Consider the following 14,102-nt stretch of genomic DNA (forward strand, 5'->3'; position numbering starts at 1 on the left):
GAAGAAATGCTGTTTCCAGCAGCTGTTTATAGGTAAGATAATAGACACTAGCTTTTAAGGTTGATTTGACTGAAGAGTGGCTGACAACTTCATCCAAAAAACAACCTGAAACTTACAAATTAATTCCTACACAACCTTACTACAAAGATTCATTTCTCAACACCAATATTAGGGTTTTCTTTAGTTAACATTCTATTACCATTTCCCTTCCACTAGAAAAGGAAGAAAAGCTGCATGACAAGACTGCATTTCACACAGTAAAAATCAGTTTGTGGATGGATTTCAAACACCAGTAATACCCCACGAAAGGCTGAAAGCAGCAGCACTTTGGATACTGTAATTTCACCACACCTTTTCTTCTGTCATTTAAAGCAAGAAGAATCTTTCAGTGAATCTGCAACTTTTTTTTTTTTTTTCTCACTTCTTCCTCCACATCACGAATGTCAGAATTCCAGTCATGAAAGAAACCTATAAGAAGTACTAGCTAGACTGTTCAGGGCTTTCAGAAATATTTCTCAGCTGTCTTTGTGGAAGTAGAAATGCTGACTAAGATTTCCATAAAATGTTCATATTTGTCAGTATTGAGAAGCAAAAACTAAACAAATATACTATTACAGTGGGCAGAATTTGGATGACAAGGTCCTTCAGTTACTATTGGCTGTTTTTCTCAAAATCTGCCCATCACTTCTGTATTTTAATGAAACCTGTACCTATAAAGGAAGAAGCTTCTAAACTCAGTACTCTTCTCCAGTACTGGTTGACAATGTAGGCTTCTACCCCAAGTACGGAACAAGACTTCAAACCAAAACGCATGTTGAATTTGCATGCCTATGAAATGGGCATTAAGTTTATTATCTTAATGTCCAAAAATGATGGTGTCTTCTACTAACATAACATTTCCACCATTATATTAACTTAAGAAGCACAAGTTCAAATGCAGTTTAAAATGCCAACATGGCATGCCTGCAATTCTTTATACACAACCTTTCAAATGGAATTTTCGACATTGTTACTTGACGTGGACACTGCCACAAGTGCTATAATTCACATTCTCTAAAGTCTCATTTTGATGTTCATCTCCAGTTTTCCCCTGATAATTGATCAGCTGACTCCAGGCATTTCTGCCTCAATTTTCTATTTTGGGCCTGTCAAAGAGAAAACTCCATCTCATGTACCTTTTATTAAAGAAGAAAACATATGCAGTTCCTCCTCCCTGGGAAAGACCAATGGTTTTCTGTATTAGAATAAACGATGTTTTATGTGAAAAAAAAAAAAAATATTTTAGGTTTACTGAAACACAAAATCAATAGAGTATTAAAAAGGAAAGTTACAGAGGCGAAAAAGATTGTGTATTACAACTGAGATTAGCTCACACAAAGCTATGGGGAGCACATTGATGAAGCAAATTCCAGCCCCCGTTACATTTCAAGGTGTGCATGTGTGTGTATTCATGCACACACGTGCATGCAAGATTAATTTCTGAACAGGAAATGGCGGGGAGAGAAAACAGCTTTTGTTCCCTGAAGCTGTCTCCTGCTGCTGCAATCAGCACAGGCTTTCATAACACACGCAAGTATATACACACACTGCTGGGAGAAAAGCTTTTAGCATTCTGGTCCCTTCTTTTGATTTCCAACCAAAAATAAGTGAGAAATGAGGAGAGGAACAGAGAGAGAATGAAAGGAAAGATTGGAGGCCCAAATTAACATTTTATTTGCAGATTATATCATATAATGTTTATCATTATAGTTCCAAAATTATACTGGCATATTGCTGGTGAAAAACAAAACACATTTTATGGATCAGACTTTGGGTATTACACCATTAGAGAAGCAAAGACCATCCTGAATGCTTAAGTAGCAGCTGTTTGGAGATTTCACAGTTTAAGGGGAATCCTCACTTACTGTAAACTTGGTATCATTTTTCTTACAGCTCTTTCCTTAATGTAGGGGAACATAAGAGGGTGTCTGACAGTCTGGATGTCAAAAGTCTATGGCTGGGAAGATCATGGCCCTCAGTACCACAGTATTTTCCAGCTGCCACAGCTGGAAACAACTTGGAATGGCTTGGTACTTCCTCAGGTGGACCACCAGGTAAATGGGGAATTGGGTGGCCTGAAAGCTGAGACAGAATAAATGTCACATGAAGTCAACTTTCGACCAGGTGCTTGGAATACAAAGAGGAGGGCTGGCTACCAGCATCAGTATTTGCAAAGTAAAAGCTTAATCTTGCATATGTGTATGCCAGAATTTCTTGACAACACAGCATAGCTCAACCATTATACACTTGCAGTATTACCTAGTCTTAAATGGCTCTGTGCTCTTATTTCTGTGGTTTTGTACTTACAGTACCCTGTTTTGTACTTTCAGTGGTTGTCAGAGGGTTCGTGATACTGACTGAGACATTTAGATATGTAACTCTTTTGAAGGCTATATTTAGAATTTTTCTTGACCACACAAACTTCAACCAGCAACATCACTTTCCATCACATCAGAAGTAAGGTACTTAACTCTGTTGTTAACTTCATTGTTGATAGAAAAAAATCAAAAATTTCTTACTATTTTCTGTTGCATGCTTCCACACAAAAACTTAAAACAGCAAAAGCCTATAAAGCAAAGAACCAAGAATGAAGGTCTATGATGCTTATGTAACATAAGATCTTAGCATTTGTATGAAAATAATCAATTACATTCCTATTCTCCTGTTTCTTATATGGAGTACCTATCCCATTCCACACTAAATGGTTTATACTCATTTTGCAATCATTTATTTGGCTTTATCTACTTTGTCTGGTACATGACCCTAAATCTAATTTATACCATTCCACTTCAGCCTTTCTCTGATGTCCAAACCATTATTAATTATCTGTTGATTTTTTTTCAGTATAGTCATTACTTTAGTATCTAAATGCTTTGCAAAAATTAGGCTCTCGGTTCAGGTGCCTGTACATTGATATCTGGTTCTATGCTATAGAACATATGAGATACCTGCACAAGGTTGTCATATGACACAGGATCTACAGAAGATTCATGTCCTTCAGAACTGGCCAAGTTGCAATAGTTTACAATATCAAAAATGCCTATGTTCATGCAATTATTTTCATGATACCCCATCCCCTCTCTCCAATCCCCCAACACATGCACTGTGACATATTTAAATCATGCAATAAATGAAAGGCAGAATCCTATAAACCCTAGGTCCCCATCTTTAACACAACATTATCCATTATCTGAAAAAAATGGAAGGCAAACTTTAATTAAAGACTTCAGTACAGATTATCTGCTAGCAGTCTCACTGTTTTCGTTGGGGGCGGGGAGTGTGCAGCATGGGGGGTTGTATCTCATCTTTGGTACATTTTTTTTGTTTTATGAGCTTTTATTTACTAAAAATGTTTTCTTTATTGTTTACTAAAAATTTACTAAAAATGAGGTTTTAGTAAAGACAATACATACATAAACTAAATTTTAATGGAAGAAAACCAAAAATCCAGAATCCCCCCTACATTATTTGTGACACTTCTATGAGTTGTGCCTATACCATTTACACAGAGTAACCTCAGACAGCCTGTCATTCTTTTGAGTGTCTCAGTATGTTTTACAAACACCTCCTGAGAGCATAGGAACTGAACCTTTCACCACTGTTTCACAAGACAGAGATGTTTTCTTCAACAGATGTATAGAACCTATTCCTCTAAATCTGGACCTTTAACAAGTCCTTGCCCCAATCCCTGTTCATGATACCCAGTGTGGGTTTTATTCTCTTTGTTTAATATGTCTGGTAGTCAGGGTCCTCCTCCCAGACCAAATCTTCCCATCCAGCCAGATTTTTGCCAACTTCACCCAAGTCTCAGAGTGCAAAGTCATTTCTAGTTGCTTCTTTTCCTTGACATCAGTCTCCATAATTAATTGGATATAATTCTTTCCACCCTCTCTCACTACGCTGATGCAGACCCTGACCTGTAGACGGACTTCCCAGCTTGACCTAGAACTTGCTTCATTATTACAAACCTCCCTGGTGATCACTGGGCTGTTTTGGACCCTGGTTACCATCATTCATACCTGATTCTGACCTGCTCACTGACTTAGCAGCTTGACCTTGGACCTGCCTTGTCACTATGCACTTGTTTGATGATCTGGACTCTTGCTTGAAACCGGCTACCATCTCCAGGCATTCCCAGCCCCCCTCACTGGGGGCAGTGCGACAGAGCCTCAGCAGGCAAAGCACTGCCTTGCCATCCATGCTGTTACCCTTGGCTTCTTGTCCTGTTACCCTTGGCTTCTTGTCCTGTAGGAACCTGTGCACTGACGCTTTCCTCTATATTGCAGACGCAAACACCTAGGTAGGGAAGAGCTGAGGAGGAACAGCAGTTCCAGTGCCCAGCCTCAACCTGCTGCAGGGCAGGCAAGAGCATCACAAACATATTGCAGCAGACTTACTCTGCTTAAACATCTCATGCATGGCCTTGTCAGCACTAGAAGTTGTGTGACACCAAAGCATGTCCTTGAAGACCAGGATCTGCAGTTTGAGTTGATTAATACCAAAAGTCTTGTGCATATGCAAATTAGAATCCTTCATGGATTTATACGAACAGAATGTTATAAGAACAAAATAAATGTATCCTGGACTGAAAGGCTGTTCCTATGGCAAATTTCAACACCCTCCCAAAAGGTGTAAGAATGTCAGATTAAAGAATTTTTACTTACCCTTATTTTAAGCACTGGAAAAAGGCACTTTTTCTCTATCTTTATTCCTAAGAATGGCTGAAAACAAATACAATATTGAAGTAACCCACCTACAAAAAAACTTCAGACCAAACAATAGAAATTTGAGGCTATTATAAGCATCATAGGAAATGCAGGGCAATCTTAGTAAAAGGTAACGGTATTACTCCCAAATACTATACTAAAAGCCCTAAATGAACAGGAACTTTATCATATGAGCTAGTCTCAGTTCTCCATATACGGAACATTTTACTATGCACCTACCACAGACGGTTTACTTGGCGCACACAAAATGGCACACAGTATTACAAGCTTGTACACCTGTGTAACACAGTTGATTGAACAAAATGCTATGCTGCTACATTGTGTGCTTTAAGAAACAGGACTTGCAGTCCAAGATTTTATTGTACTACAGCTATAGTATTAGTACACACATACTACATAAATAATGAATCTTCATTGAGGTGCTTTTCAGAGCTTTACCTTTCAAATAATACTCCTTGAATGACATTTTCCTCTCAAATTATGCATTTTTGTTATGCATTATGTGTATTAAAGCATCAAATGAAATTGGTTTTTCAAAAGGAGTTTTGATCCTCAAGACATCAGTGTTATTTACCATTAAGACAGAAAAAAATAGGGGTATAAACTTTGTATTTGTCCTGTTATTTACGGAACTGCATGTGTTAGCAAGTACAATTTTACAAAGAAATACTTCTTACATTAAATTTCAAGTAGTAGTCTTGATTACCCAATGCATACATATGCAGTCTTCCTTAATTCTTCTCTGAAATTACAAACTACAAAACTGAAAATTTAATACATGGATAGTTATTGAAGCCTCATATCCAAACTACACTAAAATGAGAAGCTCATCTCAAGGGAAATGACCTAAGAGTGAATTTTAACCTTCAGTTGCCAGTGTTTTGTTACATACAGTATACATATGGATGCTATGCTACAAATATATTACATACATTATACATTTCCACAGACAGCATGGTTGATCCCCGTAACACTTGTATGTCACAGAGTTTCTTCTCTGTCAAGGACTGAATTTTATTAATTCTACAGGAAAATTTCACATCTATAGTAGGCCAGGACCATGCTCAAATGATTCATGCAAGTACTCTAAGATGTTCTTTTCAACACTGACCACATCCAATCCCCTATTCATTATCCTAATATACATCTATCTGATTAGTATTTTCTAACTGAATATAAACCTACATGTTCCTTGGCTTTCATAAACTACTACCCTAGCATGGGTAAATGAAGCCCTCAGAACATAGTACACCTGTCCACTGTGTAACACACATTTTTTTTACTCTAGATCCTTTCCATTTCACTCAAATACACACCAAGTACAGTTGGTTTCAAGTTGCTTTCCAATTTCCAATTAAACAAATTTGTTATACAAAATAGGAAGAACAGGCCAGATAATTATCATGTCTGTTTCACAGTCAAACCACACTACAAATTAACTGCCTTGAAATCAAAGCTTACATTTAAAAGGACAATGTCAAAATATTTTAATAAAATAGACTTTTCTATTTTGTTATAAAGAATTGAGTGCTGAAAATGGAAATCTGTTTCTTCACCATATCTCTGTCATTCCTCCATACATACAAACTGTATGTTTCCATATGGTTCCTCAGGAATAATAATTTGCTGGCAGGTATTAATTCTTTTTAGAAAATGCCAGTAAAGCATTTATTTTGGGAAGAAAAGAACAGGTAAATACTGCAGCTCCCCATATATTATCTTTAGAAGCTCCTTTCCATTCTGTAATAGCCAATACTCCTAAAGAGGGACTGCAACACTAATTCCAGAGACTCCCTGTGCCTTGAAATTATCCCATCAGAATAATGCAGGAAAAGGACACCCAGGATGCTCTCTTGACCAGCATCTTACCATTCAGCATCAGAGCTCTCTCTTGAAACTTGCTGCAATTATTTATCCATTAAAATGTAAGTATTTTATCTTTAGGGTTAAGAGAAGAAATAAAAGCTGATTGTAACACCACCACCATGAATTTACTGTCCAGTGGGTTGAGGAAAAGGCAGCCTACACAAAAGACCAAAGACTTCAAGCCATACTGTGCAAGGGTTGGCGCTGATTATAGCTCTGAGACTGTAGGCTTGAGTCTGTTAACTGCAGAACACATTGGTATTGTTACAGTAAAACAACTGAAGATTTTAACTATATGTGAATAGCCTACTGACACCAAACTAACTTGCTTATTTAAAGTCAAATATATGAATAAGCTGGGGCTAAAATGCCCCAGATCCCCATTTCAACCCCAGATCAACATTTCTGATTAAACTCATTCTTTCAGTATTCTTTATTTAAAGAGATTTATCTTGCATAGCTAAATAAAAAGCAAAAACCCTAGCTTCTGTGAAGCTCTCCACAGTATACTCCACTACTCTGAGAAAATTTATAACAGTAGAAGAGGCATGGAAAAACTAGAAATCTACTTGTTCTGCAGCTCTCTCAACAGCTGTAATCAGACAGATGGTTCAGCTGACATCCATTTTTGAGGTGCTTCATCAGTCTGCACTGAGAATGCATTGAAAACCACCTAGGACTGTAGCTTTAATCCAACATCCTTTATTACTGTATTACTATTAAACTTAAATTTCTTGATAAGCTTATGATCTTACACCAGATTTACAATCTGTCTTGCTGAAATCAGTGGAGTTAAAGCAGTTCAAAATAAGTTTGATGTGGCAGAAAAACATCAGGCCTTCTATCTACAGAGACAGCCTTTTAGATCATGAACTCCATTATCTCTGCAGTTGACATGAAAGGTTGTGGGGTTTTTTTTCCCTCTGGCTTCTGTTCATGGCATGCAGATTAAGTTGGTGATCAAGAATTAACTAATGAGTTAGTACACAAATATGTCTTTCAAATACAGTTTTGCAAAAATCTTCTCCTCCAGGGTGAGGTTGGCTTGGGTTGGGGAGCTGAGGGTTGCTTTTCTGTTTTTTTTTTAATCGGGCAAGTGAAACACTTCCAAATTTTCCAGGGAAAACACTCTAAAGGGAAGGCAAGCATACATTTTGCCTGGACTGGTAAATCTTCATGATAATTTTACAAGGCTGCTTAAAGATTTCCACCCCTCCCCCCTCACATACACGCAATTACAGGACCACATGTAACTGGGAACAAAGACTACAGGGAACAGAGTTTAATGGACTGTGATTACTGTTCTGGAACAGATTGAGCCTCTTTATAGCCTATGAGAAGATGATGTGAACTGAATTCAAACAAAGAACTGGTAATGGATTTTACTGAAAGCTATACAGTTAAAAAACACTCTCATACTTCATAGCTGTGGAAGGTATCTCAAAGCAAAAAGGGATTTAAAATAAATAAGAGATGTATTACGTATAAAATAACACACTTACACATTTTATTTTTATATAGTACTCCACTTCCAAGAATCAATAAGATTACTTACTTTTATCTTAAATATTTTCATTAATAGTGTTGTGTTCTGGCATTTTTGCACTAATACAGTAACCGTCTCCTTCTTGTTGTTCAGGCAGTTCTGTTCATGTTTTTATCTAAGTCCCTGCTGCCACCAAAGCAAATCAAATCAACTGTACTTCAACCAACACTTTAAAAATAAAGCATATTTCATGTCATCCATTCTGTTTCCCTCTACTTCTTACTCCAATGAACTACTCAGTCATTTTCTTCTTCTCCCGTCAGTGAGATGAGGGAAGAGGTGATTTTTCAGTTATCCATAATAATCCTTCTTGACTTGCTCACAGTATGGGGAAGGGAAGTGCCTCATCCCTGCATAAATACCTCCCTTTGTGACTATAGACGTCATTCCTGATGTGCTATCCTTTGGAGGCTGTTTTCTTTAATATGATATCTCTCCAAGCAGTGAAGGAGTAAGCTGCCTGTTTCTGAGTAAACAGCTTTTGAATTTTAGTCAATAGATGAGAAAATCAATTTAAAATATAATTATTGTAGTGCTATCTACTTCAAATTCTACCTTCCACATGAGGAGGGTAACCCCGTTTATAAATCAGAATGTGCTCCCTCAAAATTCTTACCAAATGAGACTGAAGGATTAAAACAGTGAATAGAAGTTGCTGTGCTGTTATCAGTGGGACTGATGAGTTAAGCCATAAAAATCACCAAACATCCCACTTTCAAATTTCTGAGACACATTTTCAAATAGCATTTCACTGACGCCTGTCATAAGAACTGATCCAATATCAAAACTGGGCCCCAAATCTACCCCCAGATAGATGAATCTTCATGGTCCTTTTTCACTGTATTAAGGAGGATTAGTTCTATGTATGAACAATCATTTTCATACCTCGAATTACATTGTACAAATATTTTTAAATGGAAATATTGGCTAGTTTGCAATAAGCAAGCTCAAGCTGAGTTTTTTCTAATAGGATTTTTTCCTCTAACTTTGAATCCTCCCACCAGACTCCCACATTCTCCTAGTCTTTTTGTACTGCCTGCGTAACAGACATCTCCACTAGAAAAGATTCAAACAATTACCTAATGGTGCAGAACTAGCATGACAGCCCTTGCTGCTGTGCACCCCATTTCAATGAGGATGTTTTGTATGACTCAGAATGAATCAGACTGAGGAAAGAGAACTGCAGTCCCAGAAATAATACAGAGCAGCATACAATTTGGAAGAAATATCCTACACTGCTTAATCATCACTGCCCCACAGCTAATTGCACTGCACGTTATATTGCAAGCCTAAATAGAATGTGTGTAGATGTATGATCATGTTTCTAATGAGCCCCACAAATATTAATCAATGCCCTTTGTTGAAAATATCAAGCCCTAAGCAATCATAACTGGGCATTGATATAAAGCTTGATGCATTAGCAGAAAACATCGAGCTATTAAGAGCTCCATGCCCATACCCATGCTTCTGTCCCTACAAGCCAGACTGGTGCCTACCCGTGGCAGGAGGGCACATCACTTAGGAGGCACAAAACTACTTCTTCCAAGTATCCAGCACAAAGGCCGGGCATGATCAGTTGTGGACTCAAGGTCCTCCAAAATGCAGAATGCTTATGCATATGGCCCTTTCACCCAGGCAGTCTCGAAGCTAACAGAACGCTTTCTGCTTTCAGAGGGTCTGCAGAACTGTCATCCCAAGTCCTCCAAAGGAACAGTGAGATTGCTGCTTATTCAACAAAGCCCAGGCACCAGGTCTTCACAGCAAAGTCTCACAAATAGTTACGAGGCTCCTAACAGCTTCTGCCCTTGGCCATGTGTATGCAGCTGAGGCACAGCCCTTGGAGAGAGCTGGGGAAAGGTGCTGGCGTACCCCTACCACTGCAGCGATCTCACATGAATCTTGCCTGCAGAATGCACAACTTAAAGACAGCATTGCATCAGAGCTTGGACTAACCACTCATCACAGCTCTCTAAGGTTCAACACAATCCCAAAACTCGATCAGATTTGTTTTCTAGAGTGGTGATGTCAAAATCCATATAATAGATATACTCTGAAGGTATGTCTTACCCCAGCCAAAGCTTCTACCACGTTCTCCTGCTGATCAATGTTGTTCTCTCAGTCATCATCACATACTGCTCAGAACCCTACTCCCATCTCTTAAGCACAGATCTGTGCCAGCTGCTTTTAATCACAGAAAATCCTACTCTATTTCTCCATAAAACCAAAAAAGAACCACCCCTTTATCAAAATGCTGTCAACATACAGTACTTTCGGGGGGGGGAGAAGACAAGCTATCTTAGATAATACAAAACAACAATAAAATTACTGCATTTCTATACCAAGTTCCTTTTTTCCCTCCCTACTCCTCCGTTATTTACTTTCTGGTTTGGTTTGTCTAGCTTTTCTTGCATATATTGATGCTTCTAAGATCAATGGTTATTTATCTGCTCCCTTCTTACATTTATGTGGAGGTCTCCTTTTATTTCATTATTTGCATAAGGCCTCTTATTTTCATGTATTCTTAGACAAATAAATAATTTTTGTAGATCAAATTTTAGCAATCGACCGTGAAGGGCAATTAACATCAGTAAAGTCACCAAGCCCGATTCCCTCACTTCGAGGAAGAACTCCAATATTTAAAATCACTGCACACAACCAAAAATCCTTGAGATGTCCTGTACTGCACCATCTTATGGTCAACTGCATTTGTTTAAAAGACCTGAAAGTATGGCAGCACTCCCTAACTTTTCAAAAGAGAATTACATTCCCTGAGGCAGTGTCTCAGGGGTATCACAGCTGCACAGTTTTCCTAAAAATCATTATTTACTTGTGTTTTCGGTTCATGGCAGTTGGCCAAGAACAAATGCCAACATCTTACACCCCTAGGGCTGGAATGTCAGGAAGGGCTTCCCTGAAAAATTTCTCCACAGGACAAAAGGAAGGCATGAACATGTTTATTTGGCAGCTTTACTTCAACACTTATTTAATGTCAACAACTTAAATGCCAGAGTTTTCTTACTTCCAAAGGCAGAAAAAACTGAATATACAGGATAAATTATCTCAGCAGTCAGCAGCTATGCCTACTTTTGTTTTATAATCTCTTCAGCAGCTTTCTCCTCCATCAGCGACGACTGCCTACTGGTTTTGGTTTCCTGTGTAGCTGCTATGCTGCACTTCTTTACAAGGTAAGAGAAAAGAGCTCTGGGAGCTTCCCAGAGAGATTGATAATGGCTCAGAGGCCCCATACATTGTATCACTAATACCCAAGTCATTTTCTCCCTATGGAAAGTGGAAGGAATTGCAGTCAGCGTACAGGTATCCTAACCTCATTTGTTCTTTTTTCTGTCTTTCACCTTTCTGTCAGGCAATCTCTGGAATATTCGAGTGCCAGCTTTACTGCACTGACTTCCAGCAGGGCAGAAAGCGACTCAGAGAGTGCAGACCTGACTTGGTCTTTTCTTCTGCAGACCTTAACTGAGAGCATACTACAGCCTGTGCAGCATTAGCCTGCTTTCAGTGAGGCTCTCACAAGCTCACTTAAGGAGGGAAACATTAATGGTAGTAAGGAAATGCAGACCTGGACCAGCAGTGTGTTAACCCACTGGGCTGTCTGGACACACAGATCCCACTGGGCTTTCCAAACTGAACTAGTAGTTGTAGTTTGGTTCCTACATACCCTGTAAGCATGGTCTTGGGGGCAATGCTGAAACTGCCCTGAGAGAAGAGTACGCACACAGAAAAAAAAAATCTTTATTTGTAAGCTTTTCAATTAAAAAGAGATAATTCAAATCTAGACAATCCCAATTGCGAAGGCACACGTTAACCCTAGACTTCTATCACCCATATACGCAGTCAAATCAATATTCCTGTGAGTCCAGGCCCTGAATTTCACAATAACTAGTACCAAGACAACGAGGTCTGTATTTTCTCTGTGCTAAATGGAAGATAGGTTTCATGACCAAAGGGGACTATTATCACCAGACTTTTTGCTTGAGGCAGTTCACTGATCTTCTCTAGTGGCAATGGAGTTGAGCCCAGCACTCAATTTTGGTGTTTCAGAATCTTTTGAAAGATATCCAAGCAACTAGGAAAAATGGAAATAATGGCTATTGTGCCAAGCAGTTAAGCCATAAAAAAGAGCTGGAGAGATGTAAAACTCAGAAACTACTTACCAAGCTGAGATTTCTGATGGGATACTGAAGAGCACTCCCTGCCTTTGAGGTACAAATATTTCGAATTTCTGCAAAAAGGGTGCCAGCCATATTCATGCCAGATAATTTGTCACCTTAATTTCATGTACCATTATATCAGACTATAACTGCCTGTTCATATTCAATATTTTATTTATTCTACAGATCAAGTATAGTTTATATTGAGAAAAACACTATGCCATTAGCTACATGCAACAATGGGGAAAAGATATATTTGTCCTTTAGGAAAGAAACCAATATTAACACTGTTGAAATTTGAAGAATTACAATAGGAAGAACATTAACATTAAAGATACCGTTTCTCAGTACATCTAATTCACAGGCAAAACTGCTGTAAAGTTAGCGATTAATGAATGGGTTTGAAAATGCCCATGCTTGAATTATAAAAAAATATAATTCAGTGAGCCACAGTTCCAAAAATTGTGGGGTTTTTTAAATATAAAATTGAGAAAAAACACAGTTTGTACAAGGCAAGAGTACATCACCTTTTATATTTAAAATCCTTTAAGAGAAAGTCTTATTTCACTCTTTGAACCAAATCTTCACATTCTCTAAAACTCCCCTTTATGCAAAAGGTTCAGCATAAGCCTACAAGCCCAGGGCCACTTAAGATTAAACTAAGAAATACTTAAAGTGGTATATACACAATGGTTGTAAAATTATGAATTCTGCATGCCAGGACTAGCGTCAAAGACAATGTACCATGGTGTTCATTGAGATACTGGAGAACCTTTCAGTGTCTGTTGGGTGGGTCTCCTTAAACCAGATGTTTTTTGGAACACAAAATGCTGTTTTCTTATAGAAAAAGCCTCACAGTATAGGTATGTTGGAATTGCTCCAGTTATTGCAAGAAACCAGATATATCTAAATATATCTATATAAAAATCCATATACAAGTATCAGATGACTGTAAGAACAGTGTCATTCTCCTAAAATTGGAATGTTTCTGTTTGTCATTAAAATGTAGTAATGGACTACACTAAATATGCTACCAACTGAGGATAAAATGTTCTTCCAAGGTGGTGAATAATTGCCAATCCCAGAACACAACAGACTTCCTTACTCCACTGTAATGGGAATTATTAAACAAAAGCGCTATAGCAGGAAACCACGTAACTGTTCTATTTCCTAACTTCATTATATGCTAAAACATGCTTTAAACATCCAGGGTTACACTTCCAGAAGGCTCTGTTCAGAATTACGTTCAAGACAATATTGTCCTTTGGTAACAGCCAGAAGAGTTGATGGAGACTGAAAGCACCACAGTGCTTGGCATATTGGTATCTGCTCTTAATGTTTTTCTCAAATCCACTGAGTGAAAAAGCTTCAGACTTTGAAGAGTCAGATTAGAAAGACTGTCATGAAGTTGAGGAACAGGCTAGTAACTTATTGAGCTTGACAAAATCATGGCTTTGAAAAACTTCAATTTCCACCTTCCACTTACAGACCTCCAAAACTTTAGATTATATTTCAGTTGATTCCAAGTTCTCATCTCATACATTATACCAGCTTCTTGGTCAGAAGGTACTCCTTTAGCTGTGCTTCTGGGTAGTGGTAATTATATTCTAGTCCTTTCAACTCCTCATGTTTGTAGGGTGGCTTCATTTGTCAGCTGAGAGAGGCAAATATGCAGCTTGTAGGGATAGTCTGCTGCTTTTATAGCCCACTACAGTAATGCAGAAAACAGGAATTTGAGTCTACTTCTCTCTGCTA

General features: G+C 38.2%; 1 protein-coding gene across 1 annotated transcript in view; it reads right to left on the reverse strand.

Moving 5' to 3' along the window:
- The window catches only part of SV2C (synaptic vesicle glycoprotein 2C), a 240,529-nt gene extending 230,076 nt beyond the window's left edge, over positions 1 to 10,453 (reverse strand). Inside the window, exons 1-2 of the mRNA XM_080373289.1 lie at positions 8,188 to 10,453; positions 4,704 to 4,760 (exon numbers count right to left, since the gene is read on the reverse strand). The gene's annotated coding sequence lies outside the window, so the exon portion shown is untranslated. The remainder of the gene's footprint in view (positions 1 to 4,703; positions 4,761 to 8,187) is intronic.
- Between the last annotated feature and the right edge of the window lie 3,649 nt (positions 10,454 to 14,102).

Source organism: Falco punctatus (genome assembly GCF_963210335.1).
Source record: "Falco punctatus genome assembly, chromosome: Z".
Classification (NCBI taxonomy): Eukaryota; Metazoa; Chordata; class Aves; order Falconiformes; family Falconidae; genus Falco; species Falco punctatus.